Below are 19,278 nucleotides of genomic sequence, written 5' to 3'. Positions count from 1 at the left end.
CTTTATTTCTATTACTGAACACATAAAAACAGAATCACGATTACATAAAATCACCATTACAGTAAGATGATTTTCCAATCCACTAAGCATGACAAATAAATGAATCCCATTCCGATTCAATCAATCTACCATAAATTGATCTCGATCAAAGTTTACCGAATTACAATTCACATGTTAGCATTAACAGATGGTGAACTTCATATTAATGGACCATAAAATCAATATAATAGTCCATCTACCAATTGTCAATCCATGGCAGTAACACTTTTCCGAAACAAAAGTTTACTGTAAACTTAGAAATCAATTAACAAACGCCAAGTCGAGATCATGTTCTATACTGATCGTAGAATCAACAACCAACAAAACAGTAAATAGATTATGCTATTATATTCAATTGTCAGCCCGTAAATTGATGACGGCAATCAAAAGCAATTGAATAATGTAAACTGTTCTTTGATATCCCAACAAAAGAACGGTGAAGAACAATGAACATGAGTAAAATCAATATGCCCATGTAGCAAAGTCCATTACGGCAGTGATATGCAAAGGCCAATTACCGAATCGACATCTAATTTTTTTTTTTTATATTATATTCTAATAACAACGAAACTTTAGCCACATGAAACCATGACCATGAAGCAGCAACGCAACTAGTACTCCGTAATTGGGTTCAACAGTTTCGATCCTTCGTGAGTCAATATATAAATATAACATGGCCGCACGTTCGCAATACAGTTATTCCAAGATGTATTGATTCAGAAAAACCTGGCTCTGATACCAACTGTAAATCTAAGCATATCTGAATTAAAACTATTATGCGGAAAACAGATATAACAGAATCTTGAATTCAACACATCTCAAGAACAATAAATAGCGTACCTTTATTGGCCATCGTGATTAGAGAGAACAAACCCCTTAATTAGAAACACCTTAATTCTTGGCTCACCTTTTTCTCTCTGTCTCTACTTTTCTAGAATACCCCAGTACTTTAATTGATGATGGAAAAACCGTAGGAATAAGGGGTGAGTATTCTACCTTTTATAGAGGAGAGAAGAGGGCCTTAGAGATAATTATTAAAAGACACCTAGTCCATCAAGGTCTCTTTTATTATCAAGAGTTTTCCTTCATCTGTAATTCTTATTAGTTATCGTAATGAACCATATCACTTCATTGACTTATCTGATAGTAGAGTCCCACATGCACAAAACGTGAAGGCTAGTGGGCCACACTAATGGGAAAAAACTAACATAATATCCCCAATGAATTTGGAGACACCGTAATAATTGGCATGACTTGACCATTGGGAGCATAACCATAACCATTCGGTGGCATAACCAAGGTATAACAAATTCCCAAAATTTTCCCTGATACTTAAAGAACCGGTAAAAAATATATATATATATATATATCCCTTTGCCCCACCCCTTAACCGCGGTTAAGGATTTTGTTCCCATACATCTATGATCCTGTACATCTTTCCCCTTTAATCCTTCTTTAACCTTAAGGGCCCGTTTGGCTGCGGGAAAAAAATGGGGGTATTAGTTAACAAGGGAATAAGATAGTAAGGGTATTAATTAATAATTTAAGCCATAATATTTATTTCTACTAACAAATTAACGAATTTAGTATTATTATTAAACAATTTTTTCATAAAATGATTTTTTTTTTTAAATTAAGTGTTCCAAATTTCAATCCGTTTGAATCGGTGGAAAGATTTTAATTTTCTGATCATTTTATCCTAAATAATCATAGTTAAATTTTGATTCTAGGGCTTCCGTTGATTAGCCCTAAAAAAGTCGTAGAATTAAATATCTCTTAGGGCTAATCAACAAGAGCCATAGAGTCAATTTAATTATGACCATTTAGGATAAAATGATCATAAAACTAAATCTTTCCACCGATTCGAACGGATTGGAATTTGGAACACTTAATTTTTCAACCTTTTTAGACAGTTTATAGATTAAAAAATATGGTTAAAAAATTAATTGTTCCAAATTTCAATCTGTTTGAACCGGTGGAAAGAAAATATGGTTGAAAAATTATTGTTCCAAATTTCAATCCGTTTGAACCGGTGGAAATATTTTAGTTTTCTGATCATTTTATTCTCAATGGTCATAATTAATTTTGATTCTAGGGCTCTCATTGATTAGCTCTAAGAAAGTCGTAGAATCAAATATCTCTTAGGCCTAATCAACGAAGTCCTAGAGTCAAAATTTAACTATGACCATCTAGAATAAAATGATCAGAAAACTAAAATCTTTCCACTAGTTCAAACGGATTGAAATTTGAAAAACTTTAATTTTTCAACCTCTTTAAACAGTTTATATATTAAAAAATATGGTTAAGTTTTGGACGTCTATTTTTGGGGCTGTCAATCCTCCACGTTTAAAAGAAAAAGGCATATTTCAAATTTTGGGGGATTATTGTATGGGATCAATTGCACCAACATTATGTACAAAATATATGAACTTCATCGCTACACATGCATGTTTATTTTTTGGTCGATTTGGACCGTTAGGATTTCACATCTTACGAATTCTGCTATCGTTCATGAAAAATAGAGATCATCGAATATAAACGATCATCAAATCAAAACACATTATATGCATCTGGAGGAATTAAGTCTTATAGTGCACCGCCCGAGTCTCGCATGTCATTTTTTTTTGGCAATCAGAACCTTCTATCTTTTCCATATGAGGAATTAGATCAAGTCTTATAGTGCACCGCCCGAGTCTCGCATGTCATTTTTTTTGGCAATCAGAACCTTCTATCTTTTCCATATGAGGAATTAGATCGTTACTGCCAATAATGAAGTCTATCACATATAGATAGACACTTGATCGGATATAAAATAACATTCTAATAGTGGAACCGCTTCCCGATCGAAGGGTTTCTTAAATCCGATAGACCCAAAAAAATTCAGGAATGATTACAACAACGACAATAAATTGAATGATTTCGATCGTCGTGATCGTGTTCTGGTCATGTGTCTACTGTACATTACACTAAAGCACAATACCTTAGTTTATAAACAATAAGGTTGAATGTATAGATTTTAAAGGAAGATGTTGAATAACTTTATCAGATCGATCTAAACCGTTAAGATTGCACATCTTATCGATTCTATATTTGTCGCCAACTTCAGTGATAATCGGATGTCGCAAACCTCATGATCGAAACACATTCTGTGCCGTAGCTATTAAAGTCCTATAATCCACCACCCGATGACCGTTTTAGCAATTCTTTCAAAATCCGAACCGTCTATCTTTTACGTAAAAGAGATTAGATCATTCCTGCCAAGAATGAAGTAAATTAGTTATCGTTACAAACTTTGTCAGACATAGGTTATCATTCCTGTTATGATTTTTGGCACCGATCAACAAGCTTCATGAGCCCAAATTTTCCAAAATTAAGTAAATAAACAATAACAACCAAATCAACGGCATCGATTATTAAAATAATTTTTTTACGGAGGTACGTTACATTTTACTATTCAACATAATTGAATGAACACATATACATTTTAATATTTTCGTCACTTAACCACGGTTAAACATTTTTAAATAAAAAAAAGAAATCAAAATAAGACAGGTTGGGTATCGTTATTCTTTTAGAGGTTATTGTTATGCCTTCTATAAGTTATTGTTATACTTATACGTGGTCATATTATGATTGTTTTGCTTTTTGCTTTTTGTTATGTCTTTTATTCTTTCTGTTATGTCTAAAATGGTTTTCGCGCGTTATGCTTCAATTCTGAATGATTTCCATTATGCCTGTTTTGTTATGCCTCAACTGTTATACCATTTAATGGTCTTGTTATGCCTATTTTGGATGATTGTTATACCTGTTTAGGATATGTTATACTCATGTTATGCAATTAAATTAAAGTGTTATGCTTTTTTCGTAGAACTTGTTATGCCATTAGTGGTTTTGTAATACCAAATTTTGTTACTTGTTGGGATGACTAGTTTGACCGATCATCTTTGGTCAAAATTGCATTGGTAGCCTATTTTTGACCGTTAGATGAGAGTTATGGTGTCCCCTATTGGCGGGGTGGACACCATAGTTTTTCCCATGTATACATTCTAAAAGAACAATTGAAAAATCAAGAGAATAACGGCAACGGAGCATTCTAAAAGAACAATTGAAAAATCAAGAGAATAACGGCAACAGCTCCGGCTCCGACTCACCTCGCCGCGTGCTGAGCGGATTCGGATGCAGAAAAAACCACTTCTCCGCGATCACCCTCTCCTCCTTGTCCACCGACGAGCACGACGTCCTCAGGCTCCCGCGTGCGAACCCGTCCAGCGTCGACATGGGCGAAACCATCACCTGCCTTGACGACCCAATGAGCGTGAACCCGCCGCCGCGGTTCAGCTAGATCTCGAGCTTCCTGCAGGCGCCGCTCTGCCGCCGCTCGTGGGGACACATATTACTTGCGTAGATAAAGAAGAATTCCATGAAGGAAATAATAATGAATTCCATCCCTCACTTTTAGTTAGTATGTTATCGTTCTTTAATGTGAACTTCCAAAAGAATTCTTATTAAGTGTAATGTCTTGCAACAATATCTGTAAGTGAAGACACTGGACAATACCATAATTTTGAGACAATTTTTGAAGGGTACTGAAGCTATTTGGAAAATTTAAACCCCAAAGAGTTGTTTTGGTGGTCAAAACTTGCGACTTAGGTATTTGTTTCCTCCATACTTGTCAAGTTCAAAATATTCTAGGTGCTATCAACTCCTATAGAGCCAGTCCCTTTGCTAGTGGATGGTGGAATTGATCCCACAGAATTCAATTCGAGATGCGCATCGATTGACCAGAACACTCTGAGATATGAAAAAATGTTATTTTGAAGAATTGAGGAGGGGCAAATTCCCCCATAGACCCTTAACGGGTCCGCCCTTGGTCATACGTAATTACCTTTTCATCTAAACCAAACGGTCACACCATTTAAATTCACTGGTCATGTCTATTCATTTAACCCGAATACACACATCTTTTAGTATAAACTCTTTCATCAATAATTATATCTAATATCTGTTAAATATTTTGGAAATGTTTCAGCATTTCAATTTTTTTTATTTTGAAAACAGGCAATCAATTCATTTCACAATACCCGAAGGTAAAAGTTCGAAGGCTACAACGATTTCATCAAAAAATATAGGAAAGAACCAAAACTACTAAAACCTAGACACCGGAGCACATCCACTAGGAGGCTCCTGAGCACATACTGCCAAGGCAGACCATACAAAAATGCAAGGCATCGGGCCCGTCTCCGATTTTAGTAGTAAAGCTCAAAGGGTCATCCAGCTCAAACCATAACCATAAGCACAGATGAAATCAACATCAACTAGTAAAAACAATCTAAACAAGCTAAAAACTTATTCACCCACCAACCACGCTCACCAGATCTGTGAAAACTAGACCGGTATAATCACCGAACTGAGGAGTCCAGCCGGGAGAAACCGAACCAAAGATGGGCGGTACAGTAACCTCCAGCCAAGGAGTTGTCGCCAAAGAATGCCACCCCGAAAAATTGGAGACTTATTGTTAGAGGGAGCCGAGCCACCCTAACATCATCTCTTCGTCAAATCTATCCCAAAAAAAACCCAAACCAGAGGGAGGCTGTGGCGGGTGTAGATTCGGCAAGGCACAACTCTATGTTCCGCATAAATAAATTCCAAATTCTAAATCATGTTAACGCATTGCCGAATTTTGATGCTACCTATTGAATTCGTATCAATTGTTACACGTTAAATAGAATAAGTGATCTAATGCAACAAAACCATATGAAAGTATTAAAATATTTAAACTCTGTGACTACATTCAATAGTGTAGGGGTTCGATTTGACGGGACCTTGACCGTGGTTTTGGTTAGGTTTCTTCCTCCGGGGCCCCCGCACTCCTGCTGCTAGACCTGTAACAAGTCACTAGGGCTGGAGTCGCCCAGTGACCCTCCGACAATCAAGTTTCGTCTTAGGGGAAGAATGTAGGTCTAGGGTTAGGGTAAAATGGCATACCTCTCCAGGTGAGTATCCCTTTAAATTTATAGATCTAGGTTTACTTGGTCTCCACGCTAGCGCGTGGAGGATACGCTCGGGTAACCGCCCCGGGTTACGTCATAAGTGACGAATGGAGCAAAGCGGTTACGGAGCACATGGCCAGATCTGATCCCAATGATTACGCTTGCCGCACAATCCTCATGGGCCCCTTCTGGCATAACTACTTTCCTTAGGAGGCTTCAGGAACACCGAAATGGATACACTCCGTTCAGTTGAGAATTACCGAAGCATGATAGGTGCGTAAATACGCCTATTTATGTCCCATAACTTAAACTTGTTATGTCCATTTAATGCATTACTTGGGGTTTGATACTTGTTAATTGTGTTTTAGGACTCTTGGAGCCGATGGTTAACAATCGGAGCAAAAAGCACAAATCATATTTTACCCCAAGTCGATGCCGATCCAATTGATCCAGAGACGTGATCAAACTTATATTGGATAATGAGAAGCAGCCAATCAAATTCCCAACATAATGGAATTCCGGAGTAATATATTGGTGTGGATTTGCATGTGGTGCAAAGGAAAAGACAATTGCATATTTTCGATAATGGGCCAGCCAATAAACCTTTGGGTTGGCACGTGGAAGATGGAGGCCCAGTATTGGCAAGTTTATTCCTCTTTTCTCATGGGTTCTCGGCAACTATATAGAGAAAAAAGGGTTTTGTTTTGGATATACTTTTTACAGTAGTGAACGAAGAACGGGACACACGCAAAAACAGAATGAAGAACGGGGCTGCGTTCCAAATTGTTCTCTCTTTTCCTTTCAAGTAATTGAAGTTTTGTTTAATTATTCGCACTCCGATAATTCGTATTGATTTTTTGCTCTTTATCAAAGTTGTTCATTGGAACATATTTAGTTGATATCTTTCGTTTGTTTTCCATTCCAAGCAATAGAAGCATGATGCAATCTAGGGTTTCTTTTATTGTTTGAAAATAGGAGTAGTGTCCGAATTGGTCACGACGTGCTAATCACCTTGTGACTCTACCTATACGACTACTCACTAAGGAACATTCGTTAGACGAACCTGGGCATCGTCGGAGCCTATATGAACGGGGGAATAGGAGTCCAAAACCCATTCTTCGCTGCACATGAGTGAACGGCGACCATAAGGATTCGCATCTTTCGGGGTATATTTTTCTCACTAAAATCGAACATTTTATAAGAACACTGAATGAGCCCATGTGAACGGGGGAGTAGGGGTCCAAAACCCATTCTTCGCTACACATGGGTGAACGGCGACCATAAGGATTCGCATCTTTCCAGGTATCTTTTTCTCACTAAAATCGAACGTTTTATAAGAACACTGAATGGAGCAGGTTAATCTGAACTGGTTGCGAGTGCTATGAACCCTACAACCATATCTCCCTTTTAATTATTTGAATAATCAAACAATTTCTTAGTTTTAATTAATTCAACATCAAACTACAAGAGGTGGCTACCCAAGAGCCCGTTTAAATTATATTCGAGTTTTTAAGTCAACACACATCACCATCTTTGTGGATTCGACTCCGGACTTACCGGATATTGTGCTACGTCGATTTCAGCCCTACGCTTGAGGCAACCCATTATTTTAGGACTAGAAAATCGTCAAGCAAAGCAAGCATATGAGTCTTGTTACCGAGCGACAAACCGAACATCACGTCGAAACCATTAGTTTTTACCAAGTTACAACCCAACCCCTCATGAGGCATCGGTTCAAACCATCTGGCCAGGTTACCGAGACGGTAACTGAGGCCACCACAAATAGATTGAGAGATGTTTAACTTAGGCCCCATTCTGTTAAGATTCTTATTTTTTAAATACTTATTTTCTGTTTTATGAGATCGATCATTCTCTCACAATACATCATCTTTTTAATTCAAAAAAATAAGTATTCATTCAAAACCCTGACGCAACTGACAATCACACTCAAGTACACTCTTACATTCAACAGACTGCAGATGTCTAGTAAATATGCAATCCAAATGCATGTTGAAGACTTCATTCCTTAACTACCATTAGGGCACATATCTCAGTATCTTAAGTTTCAAGTACAAGAACACTAGACGATTAGAATTGGTATGGCACTCCCGATATACGTACTTGAGTCCATGTAATACAACTGCACATCTAAGCCCAGTGTCAATGGACATGCAACACAAAATAAGAATAGAAAATTAGAAGCCGGCCTTGTTTTTTAGGTTCGGTTCTATCCCAACCCTAAATTTTTTCCTCCAAAGTTGTAGGTTCGGTAATAGTATGTAATGACATCTTTATCCCAAAAATCCAAATGCCTCTCCCCACCTCTCCCATAAATTCCTCCGACTTCTCATCCCTCTGCCAATGCCCAGCGCCGTATCTTCATCGTCATCGTCATCGTCGTCGACCTCTACGAGGAGTCCGCCTTTGCCGTCAATTGTGCTGGGCCGTCCACCACTACATCCGCCCCAGCAATGCCATCATCCTCCTCCTCCTCCACCCCACCTCCGTCCTCTACGGCGCAGATTGGGCGCCGCCAAGAATTCCAACAAATATTTGAGGACCAATTCGACACTGCATTACAGATTTATTCGGTTTTAGTGTTGTTCATCTGTCCCATGCCTTCAATCACCGCCACCACTTGTGCCGCCGATGATGATGTCGACGATATCCGATCGTTTCGGATCTGCATTCTCCACCATGTGAAACCGACCGTGATCGTGGACGAAGTTCATCGTTGAGTAGTTCTAGCGAGGTCTCCGTGGATTTCGAATTAGAAATTAAAAAAGCAGAAGAAGATGATGATGCCGCCAATCGGAGTGGAGCTGTTCCCGCGATCACCGCGATCAGACTTTTTAACCTGTTCCTAAACTGGAACAGGTTCTCAATTTCATTGTTTGCTTCTCTTATTAGCCAAAGTCCTAGTTGCTATTTTGAATGTGAAATCTAAATTTAGTAAAAATGTTAAAGCTGTTGTTGTGCAAATGGTGAAGCTGTAATTTAATTTCAAGTTTAGGAGTTTAATCTCTCACTAATTTCAAGGTTAATTTCAAGATTAGAAGTTTTCTTCGTGTGTATTTTCTATGAGAATTGCCTATGAGAACTGTGTATTTTTTGTAAGAATTATGTATTTTTTATGAGAATTGTCTATGAAAACTGAGCACTTCTCATAGAAGTACTTACTATGAGACTTGGATCAAATAAATTTGACACTGTAAACTAGAAGAAAAAGCTTCAACAAGAATAGCAACTAATTAATCTAATTTTTGGCATGACACAATACTAACCGAATAATTTCAAGGTTAATTTCAATGCTAAAGCTAATTTCTTAGTTGCTATTTTTGTTCGTGTGTATATTTTCTATGACAACTGTGTATTTTTTTATGAGAACTGTGTGTTGTTTATGAGAACTGTCTATGAGAACTGTGTATTATCCATGAGAACTGTCTATTAGAGCCGTGTATTTTCTATGAGAACTATATATTTTTTATGAGAACTGTGTATTTTAGTGTGTAATAAGACTATGTGAACTGTGTATTTTTTATTTAACATAGTCCAATTCTCATAACCAGTTTACAAAATTAGTTCTCTATGAGAACAGTCACTTCTTATAGCCAATTCTCATAAAACTGATTATAAAAACTGTCAGTTCTCATAGAAATGACCATGAAAATTGGCAGTTCACATAGCCAGTTCACATAGCTCAGTTCACATAACTAGTCCTCTATGAGAACTGAGCAGTTCTCATAGAACTAATTATGAGACTTTGGCAGTTAAAAATTCAATTCTAAATCAATTTATTTCCTATGTGAACTATTACTTTTTTACTTTGATTACTTTTTTAAGACATGGCGGTAAGAAGATTTATAACTATATTTGATTTTGATTATCCTTTTTATTTTTGTTCAATTTTTGTTCGTGTGTGTATTTTCTATGAGAACTGTGTATTTTTCTATGAGAATTGTGTGTTGTTCATGAGAATTGTGTATTTTTCTATAAGAACTACGTATTTTTCTATGAGAACTGTCTATTAGAGCCGTGTATTTTCTATGATAATTATATATTTTTTATGAGAATTGTGTATTTTAGTGTGTGGTAAGACTATATGATCTGTGTATTTTTCAGTTCACATAATCCAGTTCTCATAACCAGTTTACAAAGCTAGTTCTCTATGAGAACAGTCACTTCTCATAGCCAATTCTTATAGAACTGACTATGAAAACTGTCAGTTCTCATAGAAATGACTATGAGAATTGACAGTTCTCATAGCCAGGTCATATAGTCAAGGGTATTTTTGTCCAAAATATTATGATTCAGAAATTGATTCTAAAAATACAGCTCTCATTGCACCAATTCTCATAGTCATAGTTCAGGGATATTTTTGTCCAAAATATTATGTTAACTCGGGCTATGTGAACTGCCGGGGATATTTTTGTCCGAAATATTATGTTAACTAGTTATGAGAATTGACAGTTCTCATAGCCAGTTCACATAACCAATGGTATTTTTGTTAGAAATAATATGGGTCAGGAGTTGATTCTAAAAATATAAATTTTACAAAAAATGGACATGTACATAAAAAATTGAGAAGAATTGACAAAATAGTAAAACTGCATGAAAAAGTCAAGAAAAATGACTGAAACAAAGAAGGAATATTTTTGTCAGAACTAAATCAAGTCCGAACCTAAAAACGGGACCGGCCTAAAAATTCCCCAAATAAGAATGGGAGCTCCATCTTTCACGTCATATACAAAATTGAACACAGAGAGAGAGAGAGAGAGAAAGCACCAACTAGTCAACAGTTCCACGTGTTCCCCAACACTATGCATACAAATTAAGACAATTCATTTAAAGCGAACACACATAAGCCAAAGCAAAAACCAAAACAGAACGTAAGATGGAGCAAATCTAGTTGATCCTTTAACAAAAGCAAGAAACAGAAACAATTCAACTCCAATAATCCAAGATCTCAAACACTTCAGATCCAACAACATGAAAATAGCTGCCAAGTGAAATTTTGGTCAACAAAATTACTAGTTTGATGATGAATACCTTCAGAAGATGATATAGCTGGGCTCCATATTTAAGTTGTGACAAACAAAAGACATTCCTCCGTGACCATGACAAGTTCATTCGAATCACGTTTACGGTTCAACATCCTTGACAACAATATGTTTAGAGTTTAGAGTATTTCACATGTTCTTACTCGTATACGTTGAATCGAAACTCAAGTTAGGTTTGAGGTGACAAAACTTCAACAAAGTTGAAAGTGACCACCATCCCAATTGAAGGCGCACACTACAAATTCTCCCATTTTGAGTACCAAAATGAAAGGAGCAAATCTTTCCCGCCAACGAAACTGCAGCCAGATAGCGAAGACGTTGCCGTAGTATCCACGAGGCACCAGACAATGCATGCCGCACACAGATACATGAAACTCGAGCAGTGTCATCAGGGTGTAGCCCGAGTGCACGAGTGTGACACCACCATACACACGCAGTCAGCACTTCAAAGGTGGAGCTTCTTCAATGCTGATGTGGGGGAAGATGGTTCGAATGGCTCTGATATAAAAAGAAAGATATGCAGATCATGTTTGTGTTGTTGTTGCCGTCAGTGTCGAGCATTTCCTCGCATTCAGGGTGCAGACATGTAACGCAGGGAGGCTGTCTTGTGGATAGGAGCTCCCTTTGCCACAACAGAAGGTGTAGTAGCTTCTTTCCCTTGGGTGAACTCGGTGATTGCATTTAGGAACTGTATCAAACCAGGTGCACCACTGTATGTGGTTTAGGCCCACTGCAAAGGTGAATCCACCACTGCTAAAGCAGGCACAAAAGAGAAGAACAAAAAAATACAAAAAAAAAAAAAAAAAGCATCGCAAATGCTTGATTATATTCTTAGAAGGTACAAAGGCGGCTAGAATTGGAAAGACATAGATCACCTAAACACAAAGAACTAACCATGGATTACATGCTGCACTGACTTTTGCTTCTTTTTTACACAGCACACTGCAGTTTGTCAGTTCTAACTTCTAACATTCACACAGTAACGAATATGCACAAAAATGAAATGACCAACTTCCGATAGTCTAGGATTCGATCAATGTTAGATGGACTCTTCTAAATGGAAGAACTAACCTTGGATTACGTGCTGCACTGAGTTTTGCTTCTTTTTTACACAGCACACTGCAGTTTAACATTCACACAATAAGGAATATGCACAAAGATGAAATGACCAACTTCTGATAGTCTAGTAACAATGCCGGACCCTTCTTTGACCTCTGCAGGGCTTCCAGTCATCTCTGGTGATGTTCACTTGTGGTCCCTGCAGATGATTTCTTCGAGAATGCCGAGCTCTGATTCTTGATGTCCCAGGGGCATCCATTTTGTCTGAGCTTGCTTTGCTTTTAATCTGCTTCCTTTGAAGCATTAAGTTATAAACTACATGTGCTTAAACATATGCTTTTGTGGGATCTGGATATCCTACTGGTGTTAACGCTTGGTAAGGATGTGGGATAAGGGTTCAATACCCATACCAAAATCAGACACTTGTATCCTCTAATTTTGATGACATTTGATGGAAAAAGAAGTTAAAATAGCCAGAACGAAACACTGTAACCTTTCAACAACTCGCTCCAATTCGTAATGACCAAATGGCACACACTAATCCAGCCACAAGATTTAAATACTATAGAAACGCAACACAGATTAATCTAGCCACAAGGGTCAGGTACCAATAAAGAATCACTAAAATGCACAAGTCAAATAAACTCAAACAAGATGACAGGAGCACAACCAAAAATCTCAGAATCTATATAGCCCGAAAGAAAAGATGGTATACACATAAATGTTGGTTAACTAATACAGCCTAAATAAAAGTTGGTATGCAAATAAATGTAGATTTTGTGCAGAACATACGTGTGTGGGAGAGTGTGATTGTTTCTGCTTTCTCCTTAAGCAGAAATATTGAAGGAGGATGAAACCAATCATCAAATCCAGAACGATAGCACAAGTAAGCAACTTCCAGCAAGAAACCATTAACATCCTTGAAACCCTTGAATTTACAAACCTATGGGATTCATTCAATCTAAGTGTAGAAACTTGCTAAAAACATTCAACAAACCTGGAAAGACATGATCTCCACCTGAAAAGGATTAGATATTGTATTAACAGTTCTTCTGAGCTAGTTGTTCCCAGAACTCCGTTGGCCAAACAAAATATCACCACCTACAATCTTCACATGCTCTCCCCCGCCCAAAACATATATTAGGTTCGATCCATAGAGGTCAAGTCAAAAGCTCTCAAAAAGAACTGCTTGGTCTTGCCATCATTCCTAAATGCTTTCTTCAGTAGAATACAAGAATCCCAACCAACATTTCTGCTCAGCAGCTAAAGGTAAGGGGTTGTTCACTACAAACAAGTACAATACACTTGGCTAGCATTACAAAAGGAAGAAACTTCATTTGATCATTGTCTTACAAACAAGACCGGACCAGCTGATCACCCGGTTGCACCATCAAGGGATAATTGTTTAAAAACAGTTTGCTACATCAAACTGTCTGAAACTGGCTAACTAGTTGACCGTTGATTCGTTTAAATGGTTTCTGGTTAAACGGAACCACCCACCACTTAGCAGTTGTAAAACCCACAGGAAATTGAAGTAGAAGAGTATAGTGGCTCCTGCGGCTTGAACATAAATTGATGATGAAGGAAACAATGGTCACACTATTAATTGCCTCTGCACCACGTCACCGTTGACGTTGTTGATAAACGGCAATATAAACACAACCCTGGCATAAAAGCTATGAAAACCACAGAAACAATAAAGTACCTTTACATCCATTAATAGAAACTTAGGTGTAAAAATATTGTATTTATTTTGGTAATTAATTTTCTACTAATTTAACAACTAATCTGTCGTTCACGAATAGTTCGTTGGGTTTATGAAGTAATAATGCCATTAAAGTTTAAACTGGTGCTTTGTCAACGGATTCACTCACACGCCCGTTTTAAAAACATTGCATTGGAAATATGAACAATACATTCCAGCTGAAATATGAGCAATGTTCTATATTAAGATGGCACTCTACAAACCAAACTCATAATTTGCCATAGAAACAATCCTGAAGAGAAAAAGCAACAAGAGTAAAACGCCGAGAGACAAAAAGAAGACAGCAATGAAGAAAGAGGTTAGACCCTAAGCTTCTTAAGGAGAACTGCAAAGGAAGGGAGGACATGACTACCATCTAACAGGAGATATGGTGAAACAAAGCCAGAAAGGAATTCTTTTGATTTTCAGAATTTTTTTGTTTTTTTGTCAATTGATAGAATAGATCATTTTACATCATATATGAAGTACAGAACCTGGGACACTACATCAACTGTGAGAGTCCACGAGATAACTAAGTCCAACAACTCAACTAATACAAGAAATAAGCCCATTATTATAGGGTAGGTAGAAAGAAAGAAAAACCCTCTACGGAAAGAGCACCCACACGCAGGTGGAGAGACTCGAACTTCTAACTCCTAATGAAATTCAAGTATCCTGACCAACTGAGCTAGCCCCAGTTGGTTTGATTTTCAGAATTTGAACATGTTCAACCCATAAAAAAACTGCAATAAAAGGCATTTATTTAGAAAATAACCACCAAAGGAGACAGCAAATTTGTTGACATGTTGATGTAGAACCATCCCGAAATTAAAGCCCAATCCTACAAATGAACTACTCCATGCTCATGAGGGGAGCATTGTACACCACGTGATGATATTGGGCCAACTCCTCATATGAGTACAAAGCATTTTATTCAGCAGAGACATGCTCTTAGCACCATTATTCAAACTCAATAGTTAGTCAAATACTAATGTGCTCCAATATATGCTCCTCATTTGGCACCATAAAGAACAAAACAACTGCAATTACTTTTTTCCCATATGCTCAAAGATAAAACTCAAACAAAATGCATAACAATACTACCCGTTGTGGTGGTGTCCGACCTCTGGTGCAAGCCCCTTGGGCCCGTCTGTCATAGTGCTGCAATCCATGGCGAGGCTCTTAGGCCTGCGTCAGTTGGGCTGGCTCCCACATCGAGAGTTTGGGTTTTCGGTGTGTGTGTTTAAAGGATTCACTGAACCTCTTCCTAGTCAGCAATTGCCTAGGTGAGTTGGTAAGTGAAATTACCCTCTTGACCTTCATAAAAAAAAAAAAAACAAATAGCTGACTAAAGGATCATTGGTGAAATAAATAGAGCTGTATACCTCAATCGAAACACAGGCGGTAAAGCACAATTGTCACTGTATAGCTTTGACAACCTATAAGAATCAAAGTTAGAGGGGGGAGGGGGTTGCAAGTGGGGAGCACTACCTAAGCCAAAATTGTTATACCAGACAAAGTGGTGACTGGTGAGCCATCAATTGGGAATATAGTACTCTGTCTGCTTGGAATGCCATTAGAAAGGAAAAGCCTGATGTGCCTTGGTTCAACCTCTACTTCAAGCGTCTACTCAATGGATGGCGATTCGAGGATGGTTCCCCACTAAAGACAGGCTGCCAACTTGGAGACTTACAATTTACAACTGATGCTGAGTATGTCCTTTGCACAGGTTCTCAGAAATCTCATAGCAATCTTCTCATTGGGTGTCCTTTCTCTTCTCAGTTATGGCGCCATATGCACAGATGAGACTGGATAGTAGAGCTCCTCTGGACCTTGGAAATTGTGAATAGGGCTAATCATATGGTTGGAAGCAAGTCTTCGAGAGCCACCAGTTTCAGGCTCTCTCTCTCTGGCTCTATATACTACGGCCGGAGTGAGAGAAACCTTAGAATTTTTCAATAGAACCCAAATGATATTGAAGAAGTGATTCTGAAACTAGAAAGCCATATCAGGGCCTATCTCTCCTCATGGAGTACAATTCCCCAATCAACTGAGAACAAGCTTGTACATAGAGGAATATGCCTCGAAGGGTCCTTGGGAATGACAGCTGAGCCCCGTGTGCTGTGTTGGCCTTGGTGGACAGGTTTGCATCCTGGTGTTGGCTGGTCTTTGGAAGATTCAGAGGTATCAGATTCTTGTGTAGTTTATGCTGCTGCTGTATTTTGATTTTTGTTTTCTTCTTATTTATTCTAGTGGTGTTTTGTTTTGGGGTTTCAGGGACTCGCATGGCTATACCTTGGTCCATATTGTTTGGTTTGTTTGATTCCTAACGAAATCAGCTTACCAAAAAAGTATAGATACTCCAGCGAGGGGTCCAAGTTCGCTCCATCCATTCTAATAAAGAAAGGGACTACCCATTATGGTGTGAACACTTTTGTGAAGCTGTGTCACAAAGTTGATTTTCGCTTTGGTCCAAGAAAACAAAAGTTTATACAATTAGTATTAATGTGGCATGAACAGACTGTCAGGACAACGAAGTAAATTAGCACCACAGTTGCAAACATTATCATCCTACAGCTGCCTACACATCCAACAGCAGTTTACAAAACAAAAAATCTTACGAATTCAGTTTTCATGTCCTTAGATATGGGTCCTGCCCATCTTCTTTTTCTCTTTGGATCTATCCTAGCCTAGTTTTTTGCGCCAAAGAATGCGTGCAAAATTTATTTTCCTAGATTTATTTTCCTGTTTGCAAAAAAAACACTAAAAACAGTAGAGGAATAGCAAATTGAAATGGCATGGAGCATTCCTGATGACATGATGCGGATTCTTGTTGATCTAAATTAAAATATAGGGTTACGGTCTTTGTTCATGGACAATGCATGCCAACGTAGAGTGATGATTTTTCACGTGCACCCAAACTCTAGTTTGCATTAGTTTCCATTTCTTGCATCAACAATCATCCAAATTCCAATGTGTCAGTTTAATAAGTCATGCAATAGAGAAGTAAAGCACAAACATGGCAGACAGCGACCTGATTAATAAATCCTTCAACTTATTCGAAATAGAAAGCACTATTTACCATTAATTGCATCAACGTTATAACATGGGCCAGTTTGAAAAGTCAGGTGAAGAAAAATAAGTATGTACAAAGATGGAAAAAAAGCGAAGCTTCTAACCTTTCGTTCAATACACTATCAAAATGACTGCGCTATTTCTTACACCACCAAATATCCAATTAGTCAGTTTGAGACGTCATATGCCGAAAAGAAGTGCACACAAATCTGGAAAAAACGATCTTTTTTTAGAAATCCTTCATTTACGATTTATCAAACGGCACAATTAAGAAGTATACACAAAGATGGCAAAAAAAAAATACATCCTTTTCAAGAAACTGAGAGCTAAAACACATATTCATAAAAATTAACTGTCGAATAAACAAAACACAAATATTCAACTTTCTACAAATGTAATTGACGGACAAATTGATTGCATCAACAATTTATCAAACGGGACAATTCAAGAAGTCATATGCAAAAAACAAGTATGCACAAAGATGGCATAAAAAAGTCTTTCTTAAGAAACTAATATCTAAAAGATCAGCTCCTAATCAATTAACAGTGGAATTAACAAAACACATATTCATATTCACTTTCTAGTTTCTACACACATAACTGACGGAAAAATTGATAAATCCACAGATTCACTACAACCTATATAGCTAAAGATCCAATTTTTAATTCCGAACAAACAAACCAAACCTTAGAATCCACGACAGATTCGAATCGCAACAGGCCTAGATCTGAAACCAAGCCCAAGCCACTTGTAATTCGCCGCGGTCTCCGATTCAGTTGATGCAAGGCGGGACTGTATTCGCCTCCAACTTAAAATATATATATATATATATATATATATATATATATATATTCGCACGCAAAATCAATTGCCGCCGCCACCAGCGAAGCTGTCCCGACCTGCACCAAGCGAATTAGAGACCACCGCAACTGTGTATCAGAGAAGTCGTCGTATACGTAGAGAGAGAGAGAGAGATCTGAATGTAGAGAGAGAGAGGGAGGGAAAGGGCAAGCCCCTTGTGGTTAATTGAGGTGAGAGAGAGAGAGAGATTGTGAACGAAGGTTCAAGGGGGATGTGGGGTGTGATTTATAGGAGAGAGAAAGAGTGGAGCGTGATACTACGTGATTGAATCGGAGCCGTTGGAATTTTATTTAAGATCTGCGATGTGTAAGGAAATTACGGGAGTGCCAGTGGTGGTGGGTGCACGCGTGGAGCTACAGTGACTGCACGTGCGCGTGATCTAAAAAGATCCGACAGCGTAATTTTTTTTTTTCAAAATGAAAATATTGTATTGATAAACGCATAGCAACAATAACAAAACGGAGATCTGAAAGTGTATTACTCCATGTAAAAGGCTAATCACAGCTACTCGAAAAGGTGAGTTGGTAGATGAAGTTACTCTCTTGCCCTCCCTTAAAAAAAAAGCTACTCGAAAAAGGATTATTCTAAAAAAATACCGCAGTCTTGGGACAGTAGACCGCCCGTTCTGTTAAGAAAAATAAGTTCTCCGTATTTATTATTGAATTAAAAGAGATGTATTGAATTACTCATTTTATTCCTATTTAATTGTCTACTACGGTTTTACTTGTATTTTCAACGGCTTATATCTTTCAATGTATATTGTTAAAAATATGCAATATGGATCTTATTTGAGAGTTATCAATTTTTCTATAAGACAATGATTTAAAAATATAAAATATAATATACGTCGAGAGATATAAGTCGTTAAAAATGTACGCAAAATTGTAGTGGACAATTAAATAGGGACGGAGAGAGTAAAAGAGATGTATTGTACGTAAGAAAATAACATGTCTCGTAAAATGAAAATAAAAATCTTATCTAAACGGAACCTGATTAAACTATAATTTTTAGGAACACATTTAATTTTACATTCATTCGTATATAACATCTAACATTAGATGCCTTCTAAATAGTATTATGGGATTTTTCACTATCGATGCTTCTAAATAGTGTTGCGAGTTCTGCATTCATTGTGATAAATGATGTAAAAAAGGATGTAAACTTGAATGTGTTTAGGCAGCATTGCTGATGCGTAATAAGTAGTATATCGTTGTTTAAAGACAAAGTATTTTATTACCCGTAAATATGTACAAATAATCGTAAAATATGTATTAATATTCGAACTTGTTTGGCACCATATGGAGTACTATTCAGTGTATTCACTGCCTAGTGAGATTTCTTTAGAAACACCCAAACTTAAAAGTGATGTATACCCATTCGGCTAAATAAGCCATTTAGCTTTTTTTTTGTCCTTATTTAAATTTTTTTTGCATTCGTTAGTTTTTCATCA

The 19,278-nt window shown here is 37.5% G+C and overlaps 1 long non-coding RNA gene across 1 annotated transcript; it reads right to left on the bottom strand.

Annotated features, from left to right (window-relative positions):
- Positions 1-10,926: 10,926 nt before the first annotated feature.
- Positions 10,927-18,024, bottom strand: LOC131308304 (uncharacterized). The gene is made up of 2 exons (XR_009194399.1): positions 17,654-18,024; positions 10,927-17,176 (listed from the first exon to the last, which is right to left on the bottom strand). It is a non-coding gene; the product is annotated as an uncharacterized LOC131308304 (long non-coding RNA).
- Between the last annotated feature and the right edge of the window lie 1,254 nt (positions 18,025-19,278).

The sequence above is a fragment of the Rhododendron vialii genome, chromosome 11a (assembly GCF_030253575.1).
Source record: "Rhododendron vialii isolate Sample 1 chromosome 11a, ASM3025357v1".
NCBI classification, from domain to species: domain Eukaryota; kingdom Viridiplantae; phylum Streptophyta; class Magnoliopsida; order Ericales; family Ericaceae; genus Rhododendron; species Rhododendron vialii.
The sequence above is the reverse complement of the archived record's forward strand: the minus strand, read 5'-3'. Positions and strand labels throughout refer to the sequence as shown.